Source organism: Bos indicus, chromosome 23 (assembly GCF_029378745.1).
Source record: "Bos indicus isolate NIAB-ARS_2022 breed Sahiwal x Tharparkar chromosome 23, NIAB-ARS_B.indTharparkar_mat_pri_1.0, whole genome shotgun sequence".
In the NCBI taxonomy this organism is placed as follows: domain Eukaryota; kingdom Metazoa; phylum Chordata; class Mammalia; order Artiodactyla; family Bovidae; genus Bos; species Bos indicus.
This window is the reverse complement of record NC_091782.1, coordinates 26877902-26887527: the sequence shown is the minus strand read 5'-3', so window position 1 is coordinate 26887527 and position 9626 is coordinate 26877902.

Here is a 9626-nt window from a genome sequence, read left to right as displayed (position 1 = left end):
TTCAACACTCGAAAAGAACAGGTATAAGTATAGGCATTGAGACAATTTACATTGTCACTGGTAAATTTGTATGTGAAAGTTGCTCAGTCATGTCCAGCTCTTTGCGACCCCATGGACTACTGGGGCCCAGTGCCTGTAGCAATAGGGAGAAGGATGGTTAGGAGTGGCTGCTACCTAACCCTGGGGGAACTTGCAAATGTCACCCAATCCATCCTGGCGACACCACATTTATAAAGCAAGAAACTACAATGGTCATCTCTCCAGAGGTTATGGTGCATAGTGAAAGTCGCTCAGTCGTGTCTGACTCTTTGCCACCCAGTGGACTATACAGTCCATGGAATTCTCCAGGCCAGAATACTGGAGTGGGTAGCCTTTCCCTTCTCCAGGGGATCTCCCCAACCCAGGGATCAAACCCAGATCTCCCGCATTGCAGGCAGATTCTTTACCAGCTGAGCCACAAGGGAAGCCCAAGAATACTGGAGCGGGTAGCCTATCCCTTCTCCAGCAGATCTTTCCAACCCAGGAATTGAACGCCTGCTGCGTTGCAGGTGGATTCTTTACCAACTGAGCTATCAGGTAAATTTTTATATCAATGGATAATTCTATTCTTATACTCGAGTTACCACTATACACTGTTCTTGAATCAGTAGCAATAGCTATTTGACTCAAAATATCAGCCATCACATTTAGCAAATCCTGTCGTACAAAGCAAATTAGGGTTGCTTTACCAGATTTACCATTGGGTGGGATGAAGGGAGAGAGGGCATTGGCTAATTTAATGCAGACCCTGAAGGGTTTACTGTTCCAGAAAATATACTTGTACCCTTACTATGGTCCAACATTTGCACAGAATTTGAGGTTTGGCTTCCAGCAAGGAGCTTTTTCCACGGCCTGGGCCCCAGAGCTGGCAGTCAGCCTTGTTCCAATCCCTGTTCAACTGTGAACTTTGTAGATCCTGCCCCCTGGATAATGAAGTCCTCACCATTCAAAACCTGCCTCTGTCAGATACTGAAACAGGGGCCCTCATTCTGTTCGACTGAGAGCTGGACACAGTCCTCACTATTATGCGAATTGCAGATCCTTCTTACTGCAATGGGTTTCCTAAATGCTTTTTTTTTCTTTTTGAGACGCTTCTACAATGTTATTACTGATATGCTGGATTCATATGCTCAGAAAGTACCCTGTAAAATAGTCTTAGTGAAAACTGCCTTCACAGTTGGGAGCCTTAACCTACATTCCTTTGATTCACTTCCTTATTAATAGTTTCTTATGCTCTTTACATCTTACATGAAGGTTGTTGGAGGATTGATCAAAGACTATATCACTTTTGAAAAACCTCGGAGAAACTAATAATCTATTTGACTCTTGTAGGAAGACAGGAGGAGAAGGCAATGGCACCCCACTCCAGTACTCTTGCCTGGAAAATCCCATGGACAGAGGAGCCTGGTAGGCTGCAGCCCATGGGGTCATGAAGAGTCGGACATGACTGAGCGACTTCACCTTCACTTTTCACTTTCATGCATTGGAGAAGGAAATGGCAACCCACTCCAGTGTTCTTGCCTGGAGAATTCCAGGGATGGGGGAGCCTGGTGGGCTGCTGTCTATGGGGTGGCACAGAGTTGGACACGACTGAGGTGACTTAGCAGCAGCAGCAGGAAGAGAGGAGATATTTGGGAAGTGGATATTAGGCCAGGGCTGTGTTTGAAGAGGAAGGATATTGACGTAAATCTTTGCATAAACCACGTTTACATGAGTTGTGATGTATTTTAAAATACTTTCCTTTCTAACTAATAGGATGAAGAAAGGAAGGCAGCATCATTTGTCTCTGGCAGACTAAAGTCTTCAAAAGGCACACTCAAAGTTGTGGTGGTGAGGCAGGGATGAGGGGAAAGAAATTCCATTTACATCTCACTTTAGTGAAATTATCATAAGTAATATTTGAATAAGGAGCATTATGTAGAATTTCTGTGAAGCTATCTACCCACACCATCCCCACTGTGTCTATTCTCTTTCTTCTTCTCCCACGGGCATTCATGGTTCCCCTGGGATTGTGGCCTTAAATATGTAAATTTCCAATCTTAGTGAGTTCTCAAGCATACTTTTATATCCTTTTGCATATTTTTGGCCTTTTTTTTAAATTGAAGTAGAATTCTAAGTGAGCTATTTAAAATCCTAAAAGATATGCTATTAAAGTGCACACTCAATATGTCAACAAATTTGGAAAACTCAGCAGTGGCTACAGGACTAGAAAAGGTCAGTTTTTATTCCAATCCCAAAGAAAGGCAATGCCAAAGAATGTCACTGTCACATCAGTGGGTCAAATTCACAGTTGATTCTATGAGCATATTTGTTTGTTCAGTCACTCAGTAGTGTCTGATTTTTTGCGAACCCACGGACTACAGCATGACAGGCTTCCCTGTCCTTCACCATCTCCCAGAGCTTGCTCAAACTCATGTCCATTGAGTCAGTGATGCCATCCAATCATCTCGTCTTCTGTCGTCCCCTTCTCCTATTACCTTCTATCTTTCCCAGCATCGAGATCTTTCCCAATGACTTGGAGCTTCGTTTCAGGTGGCCAAAGTAAATGGGGCTTCAGCTTCAGCATCAGTCCTTCCAATGAATATTCAGGGTTGATTTCTTTTGGGGTTGACTGGTTTGATCTCCTTGCTGCCCAAGGGGCTCTCAAGAGTCTTCTCCAACACTACAGTCCTAAACTGTGAACTACAAATAGTTATTCATATACTTAACTGTATATATATGAACAAATACAGTTTAGTAAATAGGAGCCTACATCATGAGACCTAATTGGCATATCATGAAACTCACTTAGGACTGAGTGGACATAAAGAAATGAAGCATCCTCAGCGTTTCCAGAAATAGAAACACTTTAGGATGTTCGTATTTATGGTTGTCATTTCTCTACAGGTGTATGGGTGAGAGCCCATTCTTGGTTTAAATTATAGCACTTGATCGTGACCTACATTATAAGGGTAACACAATACATGTTCCCTCAGCTGACTGCTAAGCCAGTCTCTTCTCTTTTCACATGGTACACTTTTCTAGACAGAGAAGCAGAGCACCCTAGAAGGAATACCCATAAGTGCTCTCTGCATTTCCTCACCCCCAGTCTCCACAATGCTTCTCCTCTAGCCACACTTTGATGACAAACAAACTTTGCAGAAGTCGGGTTTAGCTGAAACCAAAATGAGACATTGAAAATTTGCCTCTCAGGCAAGTTAAGACCATATGGGAGGAAGCATCATTTGTCTCTGGCAGACTTTTTTGTTTTTTCTTTTTTTTTTTTTTAACTGTGAAAGACTATTAGAAAAAGTAGTAATAGAAAAAGAAGGACTTCCCTTGTGGTGCGATGGTTAAGAATCCGCCTGTCAACACAAGGGACATGGATTTGAACCCTGGTCCAGGAAAATCCCACTTGACTAAGCCCAGGGCCACTAAGCGCACTCTAGTGCCCAAGTGCCGCAACTGCTGAGTCCCATGTAACACAACTATCTAGCCTGCATACCTAGAGCCTGTGCTCTGCAACAAGAGAAGCCACCACCATGAGAAGCCCGCAAGCAGCGACGAAGACCCAGTGCAGCCAGTAAATAAGCAATTAATTTTTTAAAAAAATAAAAAGCTTTTTTAAAAAGAAAAAAATATCCATTAATGAGGGCAAATGCTGCAGTCCATGGGGTCGAAAAGAGTCGGACATGACTGAGTGACTGAACAACAACAATGAGAGCAAAAGTCATACATTTAACAAGGAGTCATTAGCGAAAATATTACAAAACCTTTCTGACCACCAAAGAAGATGAATAAGCAGGGGAGAATATGTTGCTCTGAGAAAAGAATATAACATATAGATATCATGATACTTCCATCAAAAGCTACATGGGATATTGTGCTTTCAAAAATCAATCTTAAAAAGTATCTATTTATATAAGGTTGCTACTCTATTGAGCAATTTTTAATAAAATAATTAGTTTCTTTTCTACTGTATTGCTTAATTTTCAAAGCTGCTGTTTCTTTTTTGTATTATTTTGTTTTTCTTATATGCAGATGACTTATTCCATTATCTCTGATCACCATATTAGTAATTACAGTTTGGACCTAAAGAAATAAATCCCAGAGACAGATTCAAATTACCAGAGGGAAAGAAAAAACACATCCAGAGTAGCTTTACAGCCTTGTCTTGCTCAGCTCAAGTCCCATCCCACCACCACCTCTTGCCCACAAAGAAAACATAAGCTAAAACTGACAAATAACATTTGCAGAAGTTACATTTAAGTGGAACAACAATGTGGCATTGAACATGTTATCTCCAGCCAATGAGGATCAGGTAGAGGGTAACATCACTTGTCTCTGGAAAACAAAGTTATCCAAAGAACTCACAGTAATGGAACTACAGTGTACAGAAGTGTCTGTCTTCACAATAACAACACAATATAATATGTAAGAAGCAAAGAATATAATAGAACTTTACTAATGTATTTAATGTAACATGAAGAGCTGAAGAGATAAAATATAAATCAAACGCCACTTGAAATTGTAAAATTAACAATGTGACTCTAAAAGTCAGTAGATAACTGATAAGACCAATGAACACTTAATTAACTTTACCACTTGGTTTATAATTATTGTCTTCTCAACTACACTGTCTAATTTTCAAAAATGTTTCCTTTTTAAGCATGCGTTTCCTATTTAAGCATGCGTTTCCTTTTTAAGCATGCATTTCCTTTTCTTAAGGAGACAATAATTTCTCAAATATTTCTTTATTTTGAGGGGATAGAACTTTTCCTAAAGTTAGTAGTTGGAAGGGATGGACACACAAGTATAAACTAACTCTCCAGCCCTACTTGATAAAACAAAGGCAGATGGGACTTCATGGTGTCTGCATTTATCTTGGAAGTGAGCTGTACACTTGAACAGTGAATTTCACCTTTGTTCTGACTGTAAATTGACAATCCCTTGTCACTTCACATCCAACTAGTAATGTCAGTGGTATATGCAAGGTATTTGAGAAATACAAGGCTGGAAAAAAAGCCTTCTCAAAAGTCTATGCTTGTGACTTCCCTGATGGTCCAGTGGTAAAGACTCTACCTTGCAATTCAGGGGACATGGGTTCGATCACTGGTAGGGGAATTAAGATTGCACATGCCACGAAGCAGCTAAGCCCACGAACCACAACTACTGAGTCCATGCACTCCAAAACCCTTGTGCCACAACTAGAGAGTCCATGCATCAAAACAAAATATCACACATGAAGCAGTGAAGATCTCACATGCCACAACAAAGACCCCACAGAGTCTAATACATAAATACATTTTTCTAAGCCTATGACTGCCTCATATGCTTGCAGCCTGGAGGAGGGACCTTCACAAACATATCTACCCTTTCCATACCAGATGCTCAGGCTGTCACCTACAAAACTCATCTCATCAGTCTTTCAAACTCTGTTGCTAGGGGGCTTTTTTAAGATTTTTTTTTTATGTGGACTTTTTTTTAAGTCTTTATTTAATTTGTTGCAATATTGCTTTATGTTTTATTTATTTATTTATTTATTTTTGGCCATGAAGCATGTAGGATCTTTTTTTTTTTCTCATGCAATTTATTTTTTTATTTTATTTTTTAACTTTACAATATTGTATTGGTTTTGCCATATATCAACATGAATCTGCCACAGGTATACACGTGTTCCCCATCCTGAACCCTCCTCCCTCCTCCTTCCCTGTACCATCCCTCTGGGTCTTCCCAGTGCACCAGCCCCAAGCATCCAGTATCGTGCATCGAACCTGGACTGGCAACTCGTTTCATATATGATATTATACATGTTTCAATGCCATTCTCCCAAATCATCCCACCCTCGGCCTCTCCCACAGAGTCCAAAGGACTGTTCTATACATCTGTGTCTCTTTTGCTGTCTTGCATACAGGGTTATCATTATCATCTTTCTAAATTCCATATATATGCGTTAGTATACTGTATTGGTGTTTTTCTTTCTGGCTTACTTCACTCTGTATAATAGGCTTCAGTTTCATCCACCTCATTAGAACTGGTTCAAATGTATTCTTTTTAATGGCTGAGTAATACTCCATTGTGTATATGTACCACGGCTTTCTTGTCCATTCATCTGCTGATGGACATCTAGGTTGCTTCCATGTCCTGGCTATTATAAACAGTGCTGCGATGAACATTGGGGTACACGTGTCTCTTTCAATTCTGGTTTCCTTGGTGTGTATGCCCAGCAGCGGGATTGCTGGGTCATAAGGCAGTTCTATTTCCAGTTTTTTAAGGAATCTCCACACTGTTCTCCATAGTGGCTGTACTAGTTTGCATTCCCACCAACAGTGTAAGAGGGTTCCCTTTTCTCCACACCCTCTCCAGCATTTATTGCTTGTAGACTTTTGGATCATAGCCATTCTGACTGGCATGAAATGGTACCTCATTGTGGTTTTGATTTGCATTTCTCTGATAATGCGTGATGTTGAGCATCTTTTCATGTGTTTGTTAGCCATCTGTATGTCTTCTTTGGAGAAATGTCTATTTAGTTCTTTGGCCCATTTTTTGATTGGGTCATTTATTTTTCTGGAATTCAGCTGTAGGAGTTGCTTGTATATTTTTGAGATTAGTTGCTTGTCAGTTGCTTCATTTGCTATTATTTTCTCCCATTCTGAAGGCTGTCTTTTCACCTTGCTTATAGTTTCCTTTGTTGTGCAGAAGCTTTTAAGTTTAATTAGGTCCCATTTGTTTATTTTTGCTTTTATTTCCAATATTCTGGGAGGTGGGTCATAGAGGATCCTGCTGTGATGTATGTCAGAGAGTGTTTTGCCTATGTTCTCCTCTAGGAGTTTTATAGTTTCTGGTCTTACGTTTAGATCTTTAATCCATTTTGAGTTTATTTTTGTGTATAGTGTTAGGAAGTGTTCTAGTTTCATTCTTTTACAAGTGGTTGACCAGTTTTCCCAGCACCACTTGTTAGAGAGACTGTCTTTAATCCGTTGTATATTCTTGCCTCCTTTGTCAAAGACAAGGTGTCCATAGGTGCGTGGATTTATCTCTGGGCTTTCTATTTTGTTCCATTGATCTATATTTCTGTCTTTGGGCCAGTACCATACTGTCTTGATGACTGTGGCTTTGTAGTAGAGCCTGAAGTCAGGAAGGTTGATTCTTCCAGTTCCATTCTTCTTTCTCAAGATTGCTTTGGCTATTCGAGGTTTTTTGTATTTCCATACAAATTGTGAAATTATTTGTTCTAGCTCTGTGAAAAATACCGTTGGTAGCTTGATAGGGATTGCATTGAATCTATAAATTGCTTTGGGTAGTATACTCATTTTCACTATATTGATTCTTCCAGTCCATGAACATGGTATATTTCTCCATCTATTAGTGTCCTCTTTGATTTCTTTCACCAGTGTTTTATAGTTTTCTATATATAGGTCTTTAGTTTCTCTAGGTAGATATATTCCTAAGTATTTTATTGTTTTTGTTGCAATGGTGAATGGAATTGTTTCCTTAATTTCTCTTTCTATTTTCTCATTATTAGTGTATAGGAATGCAAGGGATTTCTGTGTGTTGATTTTATATCCTGCAACTTTACTATATTCATTGATTAGTTCTACTAATTTTCTGGTGGAGTCTTTAGGGTTTTCTATGTAGAGGATCATGTCATCTGCAAACAGTGAGAGTTTTACTTCTTCTTTTCCAATGTGGATTCCTTTTAATTCTTTTTCTGCTCTGATTGCTGTGGCCAAAACTATGTTGAATAGTAGTGGTGAGAGTGGGCACCCTTGTCTTGTTCCTGACTTTAGGGGAAATGCTTTCAATTTTTCACCATTGAGGATAATGTTTGCTGTGGGTTTGTCATATACAGCTTTTATTATGTTGTGGTATGTTCCTTCTATTCCTGCTTTCTGGAGAGTTTTTAATCTTAAATGGATGTTGAATTTTGTCAAAGGCTTTCTCTGCATCTATTGAGATAATCACATGGCTTTTATTTTTCAATTTGTTAATGTGGTGTATTACATTGATTGATTTGTGGATATTGAAGAATCCTTGCATCCCTGGGATAAAGCCCACTTGGTCATGGTGTATGATCTTTTTAATGTGTTGTTGGATTCTAATTGCTTGAATTTTGTTAAGGATTTTTGCATCTATGTTCATCAGTGATATTGGCCTGTAATTTTCTTTTTTCGTGGCATCTTTGTCAGGTTTTGGTATTAGGGTGATGGTGGCCTCATAGAATGAATTTGGAAGTTTACCTTTCTCTGCAATTTTCTGGAAGAGTTTGAGTAAGATAGGTGTTAGCTCTTCTCTAAATTTTTGGTAGAATTGGCTGTGAAGCTGTCTACACCTGGGCTTTTGTTTGCTTGAAGATTTCTGATTACAGTTTCAATTTCCGTGTTTGTGATGGGTCTGCTAAGATTTTCTATTTCTTCCTGGTCCAGTTTTGGAAAGATGTACCTTTCTAAGAATTTGTCCATTTCTTCCATGTTGCCCATTCTATTGGTGTATAATTGCTGATAGTAGTCTCTTATGATCCTTTGTATTTGTGTGTTGTCTGTTGTGATCTCTCCATTTTCATTTCTAATTTTATTGATTTGATTTTTCTCCCTTTGTTTCTTGATGAGTCTGGCTAATCATTTGTCAATTTTATTTATCCTTTCAAAGAACCAGCTTTTGGCTTTGTTGATTTTTGCTATGGTCTCTTTTGTTTCTTTTGCATTTATTTCTGCCCTAATTTTTAAGATTTCTTTCCTTCTACTAACCCTGGGGTTCTTCATTTCTTCCTTTTCTGGTTGCTTTAGGTGTAGAGTTAGGTTATTTATTTGACTTTTTTCTTGTTTCTTGAGGTATGCCTGTATTGCTATGAACTTTCCCCTTAGCACTGCTTTTACAGTGTCTCATAGGTTTTGGGTTGTTGTGTTTTCATTTTCATTCGTTTCTATGCAAATTTTGATTTCTTTTTTGATTTCTTCTGTGGTTTGTTGGTTATTCAGCAGCGTGTTGTTCAGCCTCCATATGTTGGGATTTGAATAGTTTTTCTCCTGTAATTGAGATCTAATCTTACTGCATTGTGGTCAGAAAAGATGCTTGGAATGATTTCAATTTTTTTTAATTTACCAAGGATAGATTTATGGTCCAGGATGTGATTTATACTGGAGAAGGTTCCGTGTGCACTTGAGGAAAAGGTGAAATTCATTGTTTTGGGATGAAATGTCCTATAGATATCAATTAGGTCTAACTGGTCTATTTTATCGTTCAAAGTTTGTGTTTCCTTGCTAATTTTCTGTTTAGTTGATCTATCCATAGGTGTGAGTGGGGTATTAAAGTCTCCCACTATTATTGTGTTATTGTTAATTTCCCCTTTCATACTTGTTAGCATTTGTCTTACATATTGCAGTGCTCCTATGTTGGGTGCATATATATTTATAATTGTTATACCTTCTTCTTGGATTGATCTTTTGATCATTATGTAGTGTCCTTCTTTGTCTCTTTTCACAGCCTTTGTTTTAAAGTATATTTTATCTGATATGAGTATTGCTACTCCTGCTTTCTTTTGGTCTCTATTTGCATGGAAAATCTTTTTCCAGCCCTTCACTTTCAGTCTGTGTGTGTCCCCTGTTTTG